Source organism: Triticum dicoccoides, chromosome 4B (genome assembly GCF_002162155.2).
Source record: "Triticum dicoccoides isolate Atlit2015 ecotype Zavitan chromosome 4B, WEW_v2.0, whole genome shotgun sequence".
NCBI classification, from domain to species: Eukaryota; Viridiplantae; Streptophyta; class Magnoliopsida; order Poales; family Poaceae; genus Triticum; species Triticum dicoccoides.
In genome coordinates, this window is record NC_041387.1 from 608,862,010 (window position 1) to 608,883,475 (window position 21,466).

The following is a 21,466-nucleotide window of genomic DNA, read 5'->3' on the forward strand; positions in this document are numbered from 1 at the left end:
GAGGGTATGTTTGTCATGATGGATCTTGGTGATCCTGACATCGAGGTAGACGATTTGAACATTTGGGTGCTTGTTGATACGCTTCCAATTCTACCACTATGTGAGTTTCTCAAACATAGTTATTAAGTAATTTATATTGTTTATTTCAAAATAGTTGACAGCTTATTTCCATTGATAGCTTATTTTCATTCTTCACAGAATGTGCGGAAGATGGTAGACAGAACCTAATACACCGATGGATCTGAGTTAACTTATCAGGAGAAAAATCATCTGGTCGCATTTTGTACTGATCTTGAGAATTACAATGTCTATTATCAAACTCCTCCACATTATGGTCAATATGTGCCACTAGTGCACGAGTTGAACTATGCTAACATCCATGGAGATCTCATGGTAAGATTTTTAAGTCTTACGACATCTGTGCATCTTTTGCATAAATTCTTCTAAAACTGAACTACATTGCGAACTACGAAGTTATTACTATGTTTTTCAACAGATAATCCCATAGGAGTGTGTGCCTCATCTTATGTTTCCTAAAGGTCAACTTGATGTTTTGAATATACAATCAGGTCATCCTACGAATCACTCATGTTCATATCGGATTTCTAAAAGCAATGAAGACATGACCATCAAAGATTGGAACAAATGTATGGCCACTCGTAAGGAGGTACTTGGAAGCAACATTAGGCGAAGTGCAAGAATTGGAGACAGGATAATCTCCATTCTCCATAATGGAGAGTCAGGGCCTATCTTGTTTTATGCTATTTTACCTAAGAGAAGGTAGTAGATTCTAGCTAATACTCATGATCATGTGCGATCATGTGCTAAGAACAACTAAGTAGGATTGGTTAGATGACTATGATGATGATGTGGTATCGAGTAGAAGTTGTATGATCGATGATGATGAGTAGGACTTGTTATTATGATACCAATAATGAGTTATTTATTATTATGATCGATGATGCATGATGCTAAGTTGTTATATGAGCATGATGAGTAATTATATATATCAGTAGGTGAAATGAACATGGAATAGATTCAAGTGGAGGCAGCATGTGGTGTACATCGAAAGTACTACTAATCCGAACTAGATCAAGTTTGGATTAGTAGTACTCTCGACATGCACCACATGTTGCCTCCACTTGAATCTACTCCACGTTCATTGCACCCACCATTATATATAATAACTAATCATGGTCATAAAATCATATGATGAAAGTACTATATATAAAACCACAACGAAAATAAGCTGCAATTTAAAAAATACAGGAAAAGGTAGCAGCAGCGCTTTTCTATAGAAACGCTACTGCTACTTACAACTATCAACAACGCTTTTCCAGCACGAGCACTACTGCTAACTAGGTATAACAGTAGTGCTGGCATTCCAGCGCTACTGCTAGAGTTAGCTGTGGCGCCTTAGTAGTAGCGCTAGCTCAAGCGCTACTAGTAACTCTAAAACCAGCGCTGCCACATATAGGTAGGCATAGTGCACTCATGTGGCAAAAATTGGTTTAATGGATTTTGGATGCACAAGTAGTGATCATACTTAGTGCAAATGAAGGCTAGCAAAAGATTTACAAGCATCCAACCAAGAAACGAAAAATCTCATAAGCGAGCATTAAACATAACTAACACCGAATAATGCACCACAAGTAGGATGTAGTTTCATTACATAACTATTGACTTTCGTGCTTGCATAGGGAATCACAAACCTTAACACCAATATTCTTACTAAAGCATAATTATTCATCAACATGACTCACATATCACTATCATCATATATCAAAGCTATTACAAGGAATCAAGTTTATTTTGTCCAATGATCTTCATTAAAGTTTTTATTATATCCTCCTTGGATATCTATCACTTTTGGACTAATTTCATATGTTGCTTTTGATAAGCTCAAACAAATATATGTGAAGAATATGAGCATCATATTTCTTTCTCTCAAAATAATATAAGTGAAGCAAGAGAGAATTTCTTAAAAAAATTACTAACTCAAAACAAATCCAAGTGAAGCATGAGAGTATTTCTACAAAAATACTAAATCACACCGTGCTTAAAAAGATATAAGTGTAGCACTAGAGCAATTACATAGCTCATAAAGATTTAAGTGAAGCATAGAGAGCAATTCTAACAAGTCATGGCATAATTTTGGCTCTCTCAAATAGGTGTGACCAGCAAGGATTCATGACTAAAAACAAAAAGCAAAACAAGCAAATACTCATATCATACAAGACACCCCAAGCAAAACTCATGATATGTGACGAATAAAGATATAGCTCCAACTAAAATACCGATGGTTGTTAGAAGAAAGAGAGGATGCCACTCGGGGCATCCCCAAGCTTAGTTTCTTGATACTTCTTGAATATTATCTTGGGATGCCTCGGGCATCCCCAAGCTTAGCCTTTTGCTAATCCTTATTCCTTCATCCATCCCGATCTCACCCAAAACTTGAAAACTTCAATCACACAAAACTCAACAAAACCTTCGTGAGACCCGTTAGTATAAGAAAGCAAATCAACTACAAGTACTGTTGCAAACCCATTCATATTTTATTTTTACATTATATCTACTGTATTCCAACTTTTCTATGCCAAAAAAACTTCAAAGGAAACCATAGAATCATCAAAACAAGCACACAACTGAAAGAAAATATAATCTGTCAAAAACAGAACAGTCTGTAGTAATCAGAGAACTTCACATACTTCTGTAACTCAAAAAATTATGAAACAAGACGACACCATGAGAAATTTCTATATTAATCTTCTGCAAAAAGAATCAGTATTTTATCACGCTTCTGCTAAAAATTAAAATTATTTTTGTGAGTGCAAAAGTTTATGTTTTCAGCAAGATCAAGACAACTATCTCCCAACCTGATCCCAAAGGCTTTGCTTGGCACAAACACTAATTTGAACCACAAAAATACATCTAAGCAGAGGCATAATTGGGTATTTTATTGAAAACAACAAGAAAACTAAAAAGCAAAAAGATACAAGTTGGGTTGTCTCCCAACGAGCGCTGTCGTTTTACGCCCTAACTAGGCATAAGACTTTATTGATGCTCACATGAAAGATAAGAATTGAAGCACAAAGAGAGCATCATAAAACATGTGACAAACACACTTAAGTCTAACATACTTCATATTCATAGCCATTTTGTAGAAAAGCAAATTACCAAGACAAGTAATTTCTAGCATATGCAATGAAGAAGAAAGAAACAATAGCAATCTCAACATAACAAGAGGAAATTTAGTAACATGAAAATTTATACAACCATATTTTACTCTCTCATAATAATTACATGTAGGATCATAATCAAATTCAACAATATAACTTTCACATAAACTATTCTTTTCATGATCCACATGCATGCAAAGTTGACACTCTTTGAAAATAGTGTGATTATCATCAAATAAAGTCATGATGTCTCCAAGCCCACTTTCATCAAAATTTTCATCAGATTCAACACTCTCCAAATACATGGGATTATTTATGACTAAAGTTGACACTCTTCCAAACCCAATTTTAATATTATCGCACACATATTCATCATGATGTTTAAATAAATTTTTACGATCATAAGAATCATTGTCACCCCAATCAAGATCATTGCAATAAGTAGCGGACATAGCAATATTAGCATCCCCAAGCTTGGGGGTTTGCATATTATTAGCACAACTAACATTAATAGAATTTATAATAACATCATTGCAATCATGCTTTTCATCTAAGGAGCTATCATGAATCACTTTATAAATTACTTCTTTTAACACTTCATCACAATTTTCAGATTCATGAATCACAAGAAAAACTTCATAAAGATAATCTAGTGAAATCAATTCACTAGCAATGGCTTCATCATAACTGGATCTCTTGAAAAGATTAGCAAGTAGATGAGGGTCCATATCAATTGATTTTTAGCAAGCGAAGATGCAAGCAAATAGAAGACACATGGCAACACAAGCAAACAAGAGATCTGACAAGAAAACGGGGAACGAAAATGATGGCGAATAAAAATGGCAATTTTTTGTGAAGTGGGGATGAAAATGAGAGGCAAATGGCAAATAATGTAAATTCCAAGTAGATGAGATTTGTGATGAGGAACCTGGAAGATGTTGGTGATGTCTCCCCGGCAACAGCGCCAGAAATTCCTTTTGATGCAACTTGAACTACGTAGGTATTTCCCTAAAGAGGAAGGGATGATGCAATGCAGAAGTGGTAGGTATTTCCAGTCGGTCCGGCATATCTCATAGTAGGGGTCCTAAGCTAGGCGTCTTGGAGTGATGGTAACATGGACAGACTGATTTACCTAGGTTCGGGCTCTCTCGAAGAGATAATACCCTACATCATGCTTTTGATTGTATTGGTATGGGTGTACTACAGGGTACATGTATCTACCACGAGATTGTTGTAATGAATATTAGTTGTTCTGTTGACTAGCCTAGCCTCGGTTTATATAACTCACCAGAGGCCTAGGGCTTAGGAGAGTCCGCTTCTTGGGCACAAAGTCTTGTGGGATCTCCCTTGTATGCGGCATGGGCTGCCTACAGCGGCCCATGAGTGAACCGCCATGGGTGTCCTCGGCCCGATCCAGCTGGTCGGGAGACGACGTGGTGAGTACCTGATACGTCTCCAACGTATCTATAATTTTAGATTGTTCCATGCTATTATATTACTTGTTCTGAATTATTATGGGATTTATTATACACTTTTATATTACTTTTGGGACTAACCTATTAACCGGAGGCCCAGCCCATATTGCTGTTTGCCTGTTTCAGTATTTCGAAGAAAAGGAATATCAAACGGAGTCCAAACGGAATGAAACCTTCGGCAGCGTGATTTTTTGGAAGAATATCACCCAGAAGACTTGGAGTTCACATCAGAAGAGCCTCGAGGAGGCCATGAGATAGGAGGGCACACCCCCCTACTGGGCGCGCCCCCTGTCTCGTGGGCCCCTTGAGCACCTCCCAACCGACTTCTTTCGCCTATATAAGCCTACGTACCCTAAAAACATCGAATATCAAGATAGATTGGGAGTTCCACCGCCGCAAGCCTTTGTAGCCACCAAAAACCTCTCGGGAGCCCGTTCCGAGACCCTGCCGGAGGGGGAACCCATCACCGGTGGCCATCTTCATTATCTCGGTGCTATCCATGACGAGGAGGGAGTAGTTCACCCTCGTGGCTGAGGGTATGTACCAGTAGCTATGTGTTTGATCTCTCGCTCTCGTGTTCTCTCTCGTGTTCCCTCTATGGCACGATCTTGATGTATCATGAGCTTTGCTATTATAGTTGGATCATATGATGTTTCTCCCCCTCTACTCTCTTGTGATGAATTGAGTTTCCCTCTTGAAGTTATCTTATTGAGTCTTTTATGAGAACACTTGATGTATGTCTTACCGTGCTTATCTGTGGTGACAATGGGATTTCACGTGCCACTTGATGTATGTTTTGGTGACCAACTTGCGGGTTCCGCCCATGGACCTATGCATAGGGGTTAGCACACGTTTTCTTAACTCTGCGGTAGAAACTTTGGGGCACTCCTTGAAGTACTTTGTGTTGGTTGGATGAATTTGAGATTGTGCGATGCATATCGTATAATCATGCCCACGGATACTTGAGGTGACAATGGAGTATCTAGGTGACATTAGGGTTTTGGTTGATTTGTGTCTTAAGGTGTTATTCTAGTACGAACTCTTGAATAGATTGATCCGAAAGAATAACTTTGAGGTGGTTTCGTACCCTACCATAATATCTTCATTTGTTCTCCGCTATTAGTTGCTTTGGAGTGACTCTTTGTTGCATGTTGAGGGATTGTTATATGATCTATCTATGTTATTATTGTTGAGAGAACTTGCACTAGTGAAAGTATGTACCCTAGTCCTTGTTTCCTATCATTGCAATACCGTTTACGCTCACTTTTATCATTAGTTACCTTGCTGTTTTTATAATTTCAGATTACAAAAACCTTTATCTACCATCCATATTGCACTTGTATCACCATCTCTTCACCGAACTAGTGCGCCTATACAATTTACCATTGTATTGGGTGTGTTGGGAACACAAGAGACTCTTTGTTATTTGGTTGCAGGGTTTTTTGAGAGAGACCATCTTCATCCTATGCCTCCTACGGATTGATAAACCTTAGGTCATCCACTTGAGGGAAATTTGCTACTGTCCTACAAGCCTGTGCACTTGCAGGCCCAACAACGACTACAAGAAGAAGGTTGTGTAGTAGACATCAAGCTCTTTTCTGGCGCCGTTGCCGGGGAGGTGAGTGCTTGAAGGTATATCTTTAGTTCTTGCAATCGAATCTTTTTGTTTCTTGTTTTATCACTAATTTAGTTTATAAAAGAAAATTACAAAAAAAGGAATTGAGCTTGTCTCATACGCTTCGTCTTTTTAATATCTTTCGTGAGTATGATGAAAAGGAAAATTGTGCTCAAGTGCTAGAAGAAGAAATTTATAGAATGTTTGGCACTAAATCTTTGTATGATGAGCATGATTGCAATGTTGTTAGTATGAATTCCTTGAGTATCCATGATGCTAATGATATGCAAAGCCACAAGCTTGGGGAAGCTATGTTTGATGAGTATGATATGTTTTGTCCCCCAAGTTTTGATGAGCAAATTTATTATGATGAAATCTGCCTCCTATTTATGATTATTATATTTATGAAAGTGCATTTGGAAGAGTGTCAACTTTATTTAGTGATGATTCCACTATCTTGGGAGAGGTTTCAATCGATTATGATGAGAACGAAGTTGCTACTTATGATGATTATTGTGATGAAACTTATGCTATAAAAAGTAGTGATGATTATATTTATAAAACTTGTCATGATTATGATTACCCTTTTTCTGAACATTACTCTTTTAATGTGGAAACAATTTATAGTGTTCAAGTCTCTTATGATACTCCCACTATTTCGAATGAGAAGAATTTTGCTTATGTGGAGAGTAGTAAATTTTCTATGCTTGTAGATCATGAAAAGAATGCTTTAGGTTCTGGTTATATTGTTGAATTCATTCATGATGCTACTGAAAATTATTATGAGGGAGGAACATATGCTTGTAGGAATTGCAATAATATCAAGTTTCCTCTCTATGTGCTTAAAGTTTTGAAGTTATGCTTGTGTTACCTTCCTATGCTAGTTGATTATTGTTCCCATAAGTTGTTTGCTCACAAAATCCCTATGCATAGGAAGTGGGTTAGGCTTAAATGTGCTATTCATATGCTTCATGATGCTCCCGTTATGTTTCAATCCTTATCTTTTATGTGAGCATCATTGCCATCATCATGCCTAGCTAATAAGGCATTAGAGAAAAGTGCTTGTTGGGAGACAACCCAATATTTACACTTGCTGTTTTTTTGTGTACACATGATTATGCTACTGTATTAATCATGTTTTATAGATTTTGTTTCAATAAAGTGCCAAGTAGAACCTTTGGGAAAACTTGGGTGAAGTTTATGTGATCTTGCTGTAAAAAACAGAAACTTTTGCGCTCACGAGATTAGCTGCCATTTTTTAATGAAGAGTGCTTTTAGGTTCATTCTTTTTGAATATGATTAATAGACAAATTTATCAGGTCCAGCAATTTATTTCATAATTGTTTGAGTTCCATAAGTATACGTTTCATACAGATTACTACAGACTGTTCTGTTTTTGACAGAATCTGTTTTCATTGTGTTGTTTGCTTATTTTGATGAATCTATGAGTAGTATCGGAGGGTATGAACCATAGAGAAGTTATAATACAGTAGATATTACACCAATATGAATTTAGAATGATTTCATTAAAGTACCTAAGTGGTGGTTTTATTTCTTATACTAACGGAGCTTACGAGTTTTGTTTTGAGTTTTGTGTGGTTGAAGTTTTCAAGTTTTGGGTAAAGATTCGATGGATTATGGAATAAGGAGTGGCAAGAGCCTAAGCTTGGTGATGCCCAAGGCACCCCAATGTAATATTCAAGGACAACCAAGAGCCTAAGCTTGGGGATGCCCCGGAAGGCATCCCCTCTTTCGTCTTCGTTGATCGGTAACTTTACTTGGAGCTATATTTTTATTCGCCACATGATATGTGTTTTGCTTGGAGCATCATTTTATTTTATTAGTTTTTTATTTCTGTTATTTAGAATAATTTTTTGCATCTTTAGTTTCAATAAAAATTTAAAGGATAGCCTTTACCATGCTTATTTTGCTAGTATACATGTTGCTGTTTGAAAAACAGAAAGTTTACCGCTGTTGCAAAAATTCCCTAGAGAAGTCAGAGAATGGTATAATGTTGAATCTTTTTGCATATTGACCTCTGATAAATTTATTAAAGTGGGAATTTTCTATTATAATTTTTGGAGTTAGGGAAGTATTGATACTATTGCATTCTTTACAGACTGTACTGTTTTGACAGATTGCTGTTATGTTTGCATTGTTTGCATATGTTTGCTTGTTTAATGATTCTATTTGAGGATAGGAGTATTAAATATGCAGAGGAATTTAGTATGCAATGTTGAATAATAATTTTTGTGATTTTTTACAGTATAAAATGATAAGGTTTTGCATTGGTTTATACTAACCTATCTCACGAGTTCTTGTTGAGTTTGTTGTGAATGAAGCTTTTGATAAAAAGAGAAACCATGATATGAGAGGAATTAAGGAGACACAAAAGTTCAAGCTTGGGGATGCCCAAGGCACCCCAAGATAATATTTCAAGAAGTCTCAAGCATCTAAGCTTGGGGATGCCCCGGTAGGCATCCCACCTTTCTTCTTCAACAACTATCGGTTAGTATCAGTTGAGCCTAAGTTTTTGCTTCTTCACATGAGTTGTGATATCCTTGCAATGTCATTTTATTTTTCTTTGCTTGCAGTTTGATTACAATACCAAGATCTGAAATTCTTAAATGTTAGAGAGTCTTCACATAGTTGCACAATTATTTAGCTACTCATTGATCTTCACTTATATCTTTCGGAGTAGTTTGTCATTTGCTCTATTACTTCACTTATATCTTTTTAGAGCATGGCGGTGGTTTTATTTTGTAGAAATTAATGAACTCTCATGCTTCACTTATATTATTTTGAGAGTCTTAAACAGCATGGTAATTTGAATGAAAACTATCATAGGAAGTGAATAGGATGTTATGATCAATTTGATACTTGATAATTGTTTTGAGATATGGAGGAAGTGATATTAAAGTCATGCTAGTTGGGTGATTATGAATTTAAAGAATGCTTGTGTTGAAGTTATCAAGTCCCTTAGCATGCAAATATGGTGTGTAACAAATTTGAAACATGAAGTGTACCTGGCTTGTGCATCCTTACGAGTGGCGGTCGGGGACGAGCGGTGGTCTTTTCCTACCAATCTATCCCCCTAGGAGCATGCGCGCAGTGCTTGATTTTTGATGACTTCTAAATTTTTGCAATAAGTATATGAGTTCTTTTGACTAATGTTGAGTCCATGGATTATACGCACTTTTACCTTTCCACCATTGCTAGCCTCTTCGGTACCGTGCATTGCCCTTTCTCACCTTGAGAATTGGTGCAAACTTCGCCGGTGCATCCAAACCCCGTGATACGATACGCTCTATCAAACATAAACCTCCTTTTATCTTCCTCAAAACAGCCACCATACCTACCTATTATGGCATTTCCATAGCCATTTCGAGATATATTGCCATGCAACTTTCCACCGTTCTGTTCATCATCATCATGACATACTTTACTTTTGTCATATTGCCATTGCATGATCATGTAGTTAACATCGTATTTGTGGCAAAGCCACCATGCATTATTTTTCATACATGTCACTCTTGATTCATTGCACCTTCCGGTACACCGCCGGAGGCATTCATATAGAGTCATATCTTGTTCTAATTTACAGTTGTAATTCATATGTTGTAATCAATGAAAGTGTGATGATCATCATTATTAGAGCATTGCCCAAAAAAGGAAAAAAAGAAAGGCAAAAAAAAGAAAGGCCAAAGAAAAAAAAAGAAAAAAAAGACGAAAAAGAAAATAAAGAAAATAAATAAAAAGGGCAATGCTACTATCTCTTTTTCCACACTTGTGCTTCAAAGTAGCACCTTGTTCTTCATGTAGTGAGTCTCATATATTGTGCTTCAAAGTAGCACCATGTTTTTCATATAATGAGTCTCATAGGTTGTATTTTTCATACTAGTGGGAATTTTTCATTATAGAACTTGGCTTGTATATTCCTACAATGGGCTCCCTCAAATGCCCTAGGTCTTCCTGAGCAAGCAAGTTGGATGCACACCCACTAGTTTTCTTTTGTTGATTATTCATCTGTAGCTCTAGTGCATCCGTTGCTTGGCAATCCCTACTCCTCATGTTGACATCAATTGATGGGCATCTCCATAGCCCGTTAATTATCCTCGTCAATGTGAGACTTTCTCCTTTTCTGTCTTCGCCACACATTCCCCATCATCATATTCTGTTCCACCCATAGTGCTATATCCATGGCTCACGCTCATGTATTGCGTGAAGGTTGAAAAAGTTTGAGATTATTTAAGTATGAAACAATTGCTTGGCTTGTCATCGGGGGTATAGAAGTTGGGAACATCTTTGTGTGACAAAAATGAAGCATAGCCTAACTATATGATTTTGTAGGGATGAACTTTCTTTTGCCATGTTATTTTGTGAAGACATGATTGCTTTGATTAGTATGCTTGAAGTGTTACTATTTCTTTCGTTAATATGAACTTTTCTTTTGAATCATTTGGATCTGAACATTCATGCCACAATAAAGTGAAATTACATTGAGAATCATGCTAGGTAGCATTCCACATCAAAAATTCTGCTTTTATCATTTACCTACTCGAGGACGAGTAGGAATTAAGCTTGGGGATGCTTGATACGTCTCCAACGTATCTATAATTTTTTATTGTTCCATGCTATTATATTACTTGTTTTGAATGATTATGGGCTTTATTATACACTTTTATATTACTTTTGGGACTATACTATTAACCGGAGGCCCAACCCATATTGCTGTTTTATTGCATGTTTCAGTATTTCGAAGAAAAGTAATATCAAACGGAGTCCAAACGGAATGAAACCTTTGGCAGCGTGATTTTTTGGAAGAATATCACCGAGGAGACTTGGAGTTCACGTCAGAAGAGCCTCAAGGAGGCCACGAGATAGGAGGGCGTGCCCCCCTACTGGGCACACCCCCCCTTTCTCGTGGGCCCCTCGAGCACCTGTCGGCTGACTTCTTTCGCCTATATAAGCCTACGTACCCTAAAAACATCGATTATCAAGATAGATCGGGAGTTCCGCCGCCGCAAGCCTATGTAGCCACCAAAAACCTCTCGGGAGCCCGTTCCGGCACCCTGCCGGAGGGGGAACCAATCACCGGTGGCCATCTTCATCATCCCGGCGCTATCCATGACGTGGAGGGAGTAGTTCACCCTCGGGGCTGAGGGTATGTACCAGTAGCTATGTGTTTGATCTCTCTCTCTCTCGTGTTCTCTCTTGTGTTCCCTCTATGGCACAATCTTGATGTATCCCGAGCTTTGCTATTATAGTTGGATCTTATGATGTTTCTCCCCCTCTACTCTCTTGTGATGAATTGAGTTTCCCTCTTGAAGTTATCTTATCGGATTGAGTCTTTTATGAGAACACTTGATGTATGTCCTGCCGTGCTTATCTGTACTGACAATGGGATTTCACGTGCCACTTGATGTATGTTTTGGTGACCAACTTGTGGGTTCCGCCCATGAACCTATGCATAGGGGTTGGCACACGTTTTCTTGACTCTCCGGTAGAAACTTTGGGGCACTCTTTGAAGTACTTTGTGTTGGTTGGAAGAATTTGAGATTGTGTGATGCATATCATATAATCATGCCCATAGATACTTGAGGTGACAACGGAGTATCTAGGTGACATTAGGGTTTTGGTTGATTTGTGTCTTAAGGTGTTATTCTAGTACGAACTCTTGAATAGATTGATCCGAAAGAATAACTTTGAGGTGGTTTCGTACCCTACCATAATCTCTTCATTTGTTCTCCGCTATTAGTTGCTTTGGAATGACTCATTGTTGCATGTTGAGGGATTGTTATATGATCTATCTATGTTATTATTGTTGAGAGAACTTGCACTAGTGAAAGTATGAACCCTAGGCCTTGTTTCCTATCATTGCAATACCTTTTAAGCTCACTTTTATCATTAGTTACCTTGCTGTTTTTATAATTTCAGATTACAAAAACCTTTATCTACCATCCATATTGCACTTGTATCACCATCTCTTTGCCGAACTAGTGCGCCTATGCAATTTACCATTGTATTGGGTGTGTTGGGGACACAAGAGACTCTTTGTTATTTGGTTGCAGGGTTGTTTGAGAGAGACCATCTTCATCCTACGCCTCCTACGGATTGATAAACCTTAGGTGATCCACTTGAGGGAAGTTTGCTACTGTCCTACAAACCTGTGCACTTGCAGGCCCAACAACGTCTACAAGAAGAAGGTTGTGTAGTAGACATCAGTACCCCCTAATCCAGGACACCATCAGTAGCCCCCTGAACCGTTCTTCAAGTTGGGACGCTCCTCTATTCTTCCGAATTGTTCTTCATCTTCGGTCGTCAGTTTTGAAAACGGGTTCAACTAATCTTCTCACTCTTTGATCTTGAAGATTTCCGAAGTGGATCCGAAGAGTTTATACGTCTGGTATCCGAGGAGCCCCTTTAAGTTATCGGCATTTATCAATGCCTTGTTATTTTTTTACGCCACACCTTGGGTTCGAAGTGTTTCCCGTGCAGCAGTGTCCTCTTGCATCCGAGCTCCAACGCCAGACTACATTCGAGGTATCTTTTGTAGCCGAGCGCCAACACTGAGCTGTATCCGAAGTGTCATTGATTATCTCGGTCTTTGAAAAAGTTTGAAGGAGGTTATCTAAGCTTAACGCTGAAAAGTTCTCTACGGAGCCAGCCGCTTAAAGCCGAGCTTTATGCCGGACTTCTTCCGAGGTGATGCACCACCTCGGGCTTGGGCTGATTGTTTGCGGAATTTATTTCTGATTGATGCAATTTACTTACTGACGAGTATATAGCCAGTTGCCCTCAAGGTGTGTGTCGGCCTAAAATCCGAGATGCATATTAGAGGAGATAGTGATCGGCGGACGGGCCCTTGAGAGCGGGTTTTGAGAAGTTGTTGTAATATATTAGCTTGATGACAGATAAGTCCTAGTTGGTACTTATTGTTGTTCGAAGACGCATTTTCCCATAGTTCGGTCAAGCCGAACACTGAGCACTTAGAATTTCCGGCATTGAATAGGCAATGCAGTAGCCCCCGAGACACTGGTCGGGTGGCAACACCAGATCGGGGGATTGATGTGCCACTTTAATATTAGTAATTGATAAGCCCGAAGCCCAGTAGCCCCCGAGCCTTAATGCAGGCATGGGTGGACGAATTAAGGATCGATATTCAAAGTAAAATCACAAATTATGTGTAATGATTCTATGTGTCCAAGTACTCTACATCATTAATGCTCAGATCCGCATTGTACAAAACTTTATTGACCGACCATCAGCTTCAACCTCCTGGGCCAGTAGCCAAGGAGTGTTTGTCCTACTTTAGAAAGCCTTTATAAGGGCAAAGATTTACGGCAAACAAGGCAATCAGGCCATATGGTTTTATAAACAAAGGTATAGGGAGAGATATGTTATATTACTATTAACGTAAGAAACATCTTCCAAAGAAAATAGACCCGCTATAGGTTCCTTTCTTTGGGTTTTCATGCTGACCATGATCATGAAACCTCACCTCCGGTCAATGTGGGAGAATAATATTGAGGATTTAGTTTGGGGAAAGTTCCCGAACTCTATGGTCTAATGAACCGAAATTTTCACTTCCGTCGTTGCTGACCAATTATATCCATTAAGATGGCTAGCTTTTGGCTCCACCCAGTCTGATGTACTAACCCGGATGACCCGATAGTAACAATCACAGAGGTGCTCCATTTACCGCCTAGTCGAACAATCGGGAATGTAAGGGTAAGCACAGGAGCCAGGCAACCCACTTGGTCAAAATCTTAAGTCAAATTGATGCATATTTATGGCTTTATAACGATAATTACAGAAGGCATCGCTTGTATATTGAAGACAAACCCTGATGACATATGTTTATTTTGACTCCGTTGCGACCGTTTATCATTCAAAAGTGGCCCATCATCGGCTTCTACCCCTTTGTAGATGCTACGTAGGGTGTTTCCGATGTAACAAGACAACCCTTAGCTGATGTGTCGATGCCCGAAGGCGGTTGTGTTAGCAGAAACAAGGCAATCAGATATCTAGGCTTTATAACTTTCATTTAGTCATAGGAGCTTAAAGTTAGGAGGCCTATTACTAGCCCCCAGTTAGTGTTCGGCGACAGCCGAGGTCAAGCCATTAACACTTTGTCCAGTGTCACAAACGGCCCATTATTTAACACGGGGTGACCTCCATCAATCTTATAGGTTAACACAGTCATCATATCACTGACCAGTGTACACCTATTGTGACAGCCAGTTTTTGGCTTTCATCACTGAGGCGCTTAACCATGCGAGCTAGAAGCACAATCGCAGTGGTTCTCCCTTCACCCTTAGTCGAACAATCGGGAACGTAAGGGTAAGCATGGGAGCTGGGCAACCCAACTATTGACCAAAGACACAATTTGAAACCGATGCATATAAAGCAATATCCGAGAACATATTGCCGAGGGCTTCATGGAGTACCTCGGCTTTTGATGGGTTCGTCTCTAGTCGGAGCCCCGCTAATGATATTTGTTGATGCTTTGAAGGCGTCCACCATTGCACTGCTCGGGAACTAGCCCAGATATGGTGTGTGCTTTAACAACGCAGAGGTGGTGGTCGACAGGAAAGATGCCGAGCTACGGGTCGGAAAGGATTTCCCGAGCTAAATTATTATGCCGGGCACCTCGGTCATGAGGATGTCCCGCTTCCTGAAATAAAAGCATATAAATAGCTTAAAAGGTTCATAAGCTCGAAAAGCCAAAAACTTTATGTAAATCTTGACGTCCGAACTAAATCAAGTGTTCAGCGCCATTCCAAAATTGGTCTTGAAAATTGTGCTTCTGTCGTTCTTTAAAATGACACATCCGATCTCAAGACTTCAAGTAGGTCAGCCTTCGGCTTAAACCTCCATATCCCGAAGGCGGAGTGCTTCTCAGAGGCTAGTTTAGCGAACTACATTTGATCGGCTTTAGAGATAAATCAGGCTATCCGGCTATTGACCATACAATCGAGTCGAAAAAGGAGCGGTAGAAAAAGAATTTGCAACGACTAAGAAGAAAACTTTTATCAAAAAATGGCTCATATAACTTTGAGAGCCCCCAGTTAACATCGGTTGATGGAGTTTCTTTTAACAAACAACATATGTGAGCATGGTCGAACCGAACACAAATAAAAAATTTAAAACTTTGAGCATGAAAGTAACTTAGCTGGTTAATGTGTTCGGCATTGATGACGCGGTCCGAGCTTGATGCGGGACAAGGTTTTAGCCCCCAGGCTGGTCACGATCAAAGACATGCCGAGGTGACAACGAGAGACTGGCCAGATCAACGCCATGTACGAGGGTCGAAAAAATTCCTCTGCAAAAATAATGCAGCACAAAAGAATAGAAAACATCCTCTGTATAATAATTTATGTGCTAAAAAAATAGCTAAGAAAAATAAAACAAGAACAACGATGATCGTGGAGGACCGAAGCAAATAAAGAAAGATCGGTCGAACTTTGATCGTTGCCCGAAGTAGTGCTAGCTGGACTGTGAGCATTCATCAATACGTGAAGTAGTGTTTATAGATTAGACGACAAGGACCGTTCTTGTAAAACAAGTATTTAATTAGGTTAGAAATACTCTACGTCTATGCACTTGTCAAAAAGGATTATTAGGAACTGCCAGCGACTGACAAAGAGCTAAATTAAAAAGGGAAATATTAAATCTCCCTGTTTGTGTGTTGCCATGGAGCCAAGTCCCTGTTAGGGTACTGTTTTCGCATTATCTCTTCGGCTGGATCACCCATTGGTCAGATTGAGTCTGGATCCGATGTGTCCAGATCTGATGTATCGCCAAGCAGCGGACGCGAACATAGGCCGTACTGCAATTTGGTCGGCATAGGCAAGATGACGACGTCGGCACGCCAAGGTGACCGTCTGACACAGTCAAAGTAGATTATGAGTTGGAGCTCTCTGGGAAATTCGATTAGGCGATGCCGATGCCCGCACGGCGACTGATGTGACGGACAAGTTGCCATGGAAATTGGACCACCGAGGCGATGATGCAAGCCAATAGACCCTGGATGGTGGTCCTAGCACGATCGCTATTAATTTTCCTGCATACATAAAGTAGCATAGGAGGAAAATAAAATAAACAATCATTTATATAATTTGTTATGCAAAATAAATAATTTAAAAGATATGGCCTGAGCGCCAAGGTTGGCACGACGAAGTGGCAGCGCAGAGAGCCTGGCGCAAGGACGTGCGCCGAAGGGACAACGCGACTTGGTCGGCACAGGCGAGACAACGACGTTGGCTCGCCAAGGTGGCAGCATGGCGCAATCGAGGTTGATTCAACGCGGACCATCGGCGCGGGAAAATGAAATCATGACGAAGTGGCAACTCGCATAGCAGTACAGATTCCAAACGCGGTATTCATCAGACAGCGAACAGAAAATAGGTTGGACCATCACGTTCGCTGTATTGCAGCCTGCGTATACAAAAGACAGTACAAACAACAGGGAATATACTGGCACAAGCAATTTGCACGGTACAGATTGAGCAATAGGAACAATATCACCTATTTTTATTTTGGTGTGTGCGTAGCTTGGTCTTCACAAGAAAGTACTAGTAAAGTAGTAGTACGGCTTCTAGTATTGATCAACAACGTGGAATAGTTAGTACTACTAGTTTTGATCAACTAAATCTTGAAGACCGTGCTGCAAAACTGATCATCGACCAAGTTAGTACTTCGGCGCATAGAAGCAGCAAAAACTACTACCGGTGGACGATAGCGCCCACCAATGCATAGAATTAAAGAAAGGAAAAATGCATATGGAAGGAAAAAAGAAAAAGGGAAGAAATTCCCCAGGATGGCCGCTACCTGATCGGGAGAGTCCTTGAGTCAATTGTACTGGCCGTCCTTGGCTGCACTCCTGTGGACCGGCGCCGAGTACGATGCCCGCAGCCAGCGCCCAAACAATCTCGGATGTGCTCATCATTATGATTGGCCGCCGCCGTCTAGTGATCTCTAGACCATAGTAAAACGCCATATGCTGCATACGAGCACGCTGCCATAGCAAGTTCTTTGGACCTTGATCTCACCTAAATCTGTGAACCAAGTTTGCAAACCGGAAATAAAAAATTCCCACAAAAACTTCTATGGATCAGCTTTGATTGAAAAAATATCACTTGATCATTGTTTTCAACTTCCCTCGAACCATCACGATCACCTAGCATACTCTCAATAAAAGAACCAATGTCGGTGTGAAATCCAACATATCTCGTTGTAGGGGTCCTAAGCTAGGCGTCTTGCAGCGATGGTAACATGGACACAGGGTTTTACCCTACATCCTGCTTTTGATTGTATTGATATGGGTGTAGTAAAGGGTACATGTATCTACCACGAGATTGTTCTAATGAATATTAGTTGTTATGTTGACTAGCCTGGCCTAGGTTTATATAACTAACCAGAGGCCTAGGGTTTAGGAGAATCCTCGTCTTGGGCGCCAAGTCTTGTGGGATCTCCCTTGTATGCTGCATGGGCAGCCCGCAGCGGCCCATGAGTGAACCGCCATGGGGGTGCTTGGCCCGATCCAGCTGGTCGGGAGACGACGTGGTGAATACCCCCTATTCTAGGACACCATCATTTCCCTCAATGATGAGACCAAGGTTATCGAAGCAGTAGGAGAACGACGCAACACCACGTAAACAACTCTTGCACACAGAGAACAAATACTTGCAACTCGACGTGTTAAAGGGGTTGTCAATCCCTTTCAGGTCACTACTAGGGAAATGCCTATACACATGAGCTTAGTTGTAGCACTGGTTATGGGCCCAGCGCTACTGAAACTTAGTAGTAGCGCTGGTTGGCAACACGCGCTATAGGTACCAGAGTAGCAGTAGCGATGGGCCCCATGGCAGCGCTACTGCTAAGTGGTCCCATGGCAACCGGCAAGGGCTACACGTAGTAGTAGCGGCTAGCTAGAACCAGCGCTACTGCTCGGGCTGGCCCAGCGCTACTACTAATGACACCTTATCCTCTCCCCCACCGGCCCGGTCGATCACTCTCCCTCCCACACTCTCATCTATCTCTTGTCCAACCGCGCGGTGCCACATCCCGCTGCCGCCGCCATTGCCCGATATGTCTCCCTCCCTCCCTTCTCCTTCCATCCCTCCCTTCTCACTCCCTCCCTCCGACCCTGCCTCTCCCTCCATCCCCTGCCCTTCTCCCTCCTTGCTCCTTCCCTTCATCCCTCGCCCTTCTCCCTCCCAGCCCTCTCCCTCTGACACTCTCCCTCCCTCTGTCCCTCCTCCATTGCATAGATAGATGGATAGATAGATGAATGGATAGACATAGATAGATAGATGGTTAGAATAATGGTTTTTTATATATTGTGTAGATAGACAAAGGGATGGATAGATGGATGGATGGATATATAGATAGATGTATGGATGGATAGATGTTAGGGTTAGAACTACGGGATATTTAGTAAATGTTTAGGTCTTTTCATTTTTAGGGTTAGAACTAGGTTTTACCAATTTTTAGATTTGGAACTAGGTTTAGACAAATGGTTGGGTAGATGGGCAGTACAAATTATTAGGGTTATAACTAGGTTTTATAAGTTTAGGAGAAAGTTTTAGACATAGGGTTTCACTAAGTCCTAGGATGATGATAATAATGTTTTTGTTTATATTTTATTTTTGCAGAAATAAAGGAGTCCATGTCGTCGCTGCCGTCGTCCCCGTCACAGGACCCCTCCGACCTCGAGGTGAGACTAGACAAATCTTCATGTCAATATGAGTCTTATAAGATATTTTGAAATGCAATGACCATCAAGTTTGAATGCAATGACCATCAAGTTTGAATGCAAATAGGATATGTCCTCCGAGTGGCCTATGTTTTGCTAGAGTGTTGATTAATTTACATTTCGGCAAATTTCAGGCACTCGATATGTCCTTTTTTTAGCAAAGGTCATGCCGGATTTTTCCGTGAATTTTGGCATGACTTGTGCTAGAATATGTAGGAAATATCGAGTGGCCTGGATTTTTTAGAAAGATAATTAAACGACATTTTGGGTTGACTTTAAGTCTATCGAGGCTCAATACATGAGAGAGGAAGAAACCCGACTGTTGTCATGGGGGTCGTTTCTCCTTCTTCTCCTTGTGCTAGACCTTTGTTAGGCACTAGGGGAAGGAGGAGTAATGACCATCACCGACAGTCGAAAAATCAATGTGGGAGTGTGTCCACCATATATGAGAGAACAAAGAAGAATGCCGACTGTTGTCGTGGGGGTCGCTTGTCCTTCATTCCCGTGTGCTAGACATTTTGGTTTAATGCACTCGGGGACGAAGGAAGGAGCGACCATCACCAACGGTCTAATATATACACCACGCGAGCTGAGAGTTTTCAAAAAAAAGACTCGACGGACCGATAGTCAACCCGTGCTGAATAATAATGATCTAATTTAGTTTTTGTAGTACATATATTGAATTTTAGAAGTTTAATCTTTTAATTATGAACATAGGAAATGTTGTCGGACGAATGTCCCGGGGAGTGTTCCAGGCGCGGCGACAACCGGGGTTTCTGCGACAGGCCTCACTTGGTAGAAGGTCGGTGCTTCAGCATTACGCTTGAGGAGGCCTTCTATTGTGAAATGGTACGCTACGACGCAAAGTGTTTTTTCGTAATTAAGCTCGACTTCTACTATTTCAACGTGTAATTTTCATCTTTTCCAATTTGACTAGCTTATCCCATGTCATGCAAGACGCTATGTCTTAGAGAGGATGGGTTTTGAAGATCATGAGAGGAATGAAACAAATAAAATTCACCTAAGGACCCATCATGGTATGGATTTTGAAGTAAATCTATACAATTCTGAGGGCGTATCAAATTTTGGTTGCACGGAGTGGGAAGCACTTTGCAAGATGTATAATCTTCAAGAGGGTATGTTTGTCATGATGGATCTTGGTGATCCTGACATCGAGGTAGACGATTTGAACATTTGGGTGCTTGTTGATACGCTTCCAATTCTACCACTATGTGAGTTTCTCAAACATAGTTATTAAGTAATTTATATTGTTTATTTCAAAATAGTTGACAGCTTATTTCCATTGATAGCTTATTTTCATTCTTCACAGAATGTGCGGAAGATGGTAGACAGAACCTAATACACCGATGGATCTGAGTTAACTTATCAGGAGAAAAATCATCTGGTCGCATTTTGTACTGATCTTGAGAATTACAATGTCTATTATCAAACTCCTCCACATTATGGTCAATATGTGCCACTAGTGCACGAGTTGAACTATGCTAACATCCATGGAGATCTCATGGTAAGATTTTTAAGTCTTACGACATCTGTGCATCTTTTGCATAAATTCTTCTAAAACTGAACTACATTGCGAACTACGAAGTTATTACTATGTTTTTCAACAGATAATCCCATAGGAGTGTGTGCCTCATCTTATGTTTCCTAAAGGTCAACTTGATGTTTTGAATATACAATCAGGTCATCCTACGAATCACTCATGTTCATATCGGATTTCTAAAAGCAATGAAGACATGACCATCAAAGATTGGAACAAATGTATGGCCACTCGTAAGGAGGTACTTGGAAGCAACATTAGGCGAAGTGCAAGAATTGGAGACAGGATAATCTTCATTCTCCATAATGGAGAGTCAAGGCCTATCTTGTTTTATGCTATTTTACCTAAGAGAAGGTAGTAGATTCTAGCTAATACTCATGATCATGTGCGATCATGTGCTAAGAACAACTAAGTAGGATTGGTTAGATGACTATGATGATGATGTGGTATCGAGTAGAAGTTGTATGATCGATGATGATGAGTAGGACTTGTTATTATGATACCAATAATGAGTTATTTATTATTATGATCGATGATGCATGATGCTAAGTTGTTATATGAGCATGATGAGTAATTATATATATATATATATATATCAGTAGGTGAAATGAACATGGAATAGATTCAAGTGGAGGCAGCATGTGGTGTACATCGAAAGTACTACTAATCAGAACTAGATCAAGTTTGGATTAGTAGTACTCTCGACATGCACCACATGTTGCCTCCACTTGAATCTACTCCATGTTCATTGCACCCACCGTTATATATAATAACTAATCATGGTCATAAAATCATATGATGAAAGTACTATATATAAAACCACAACGAAAATAAGCTGCAATTTAAAAAATACAGGAAAAGGTAGCAGCAGCGCTTTTC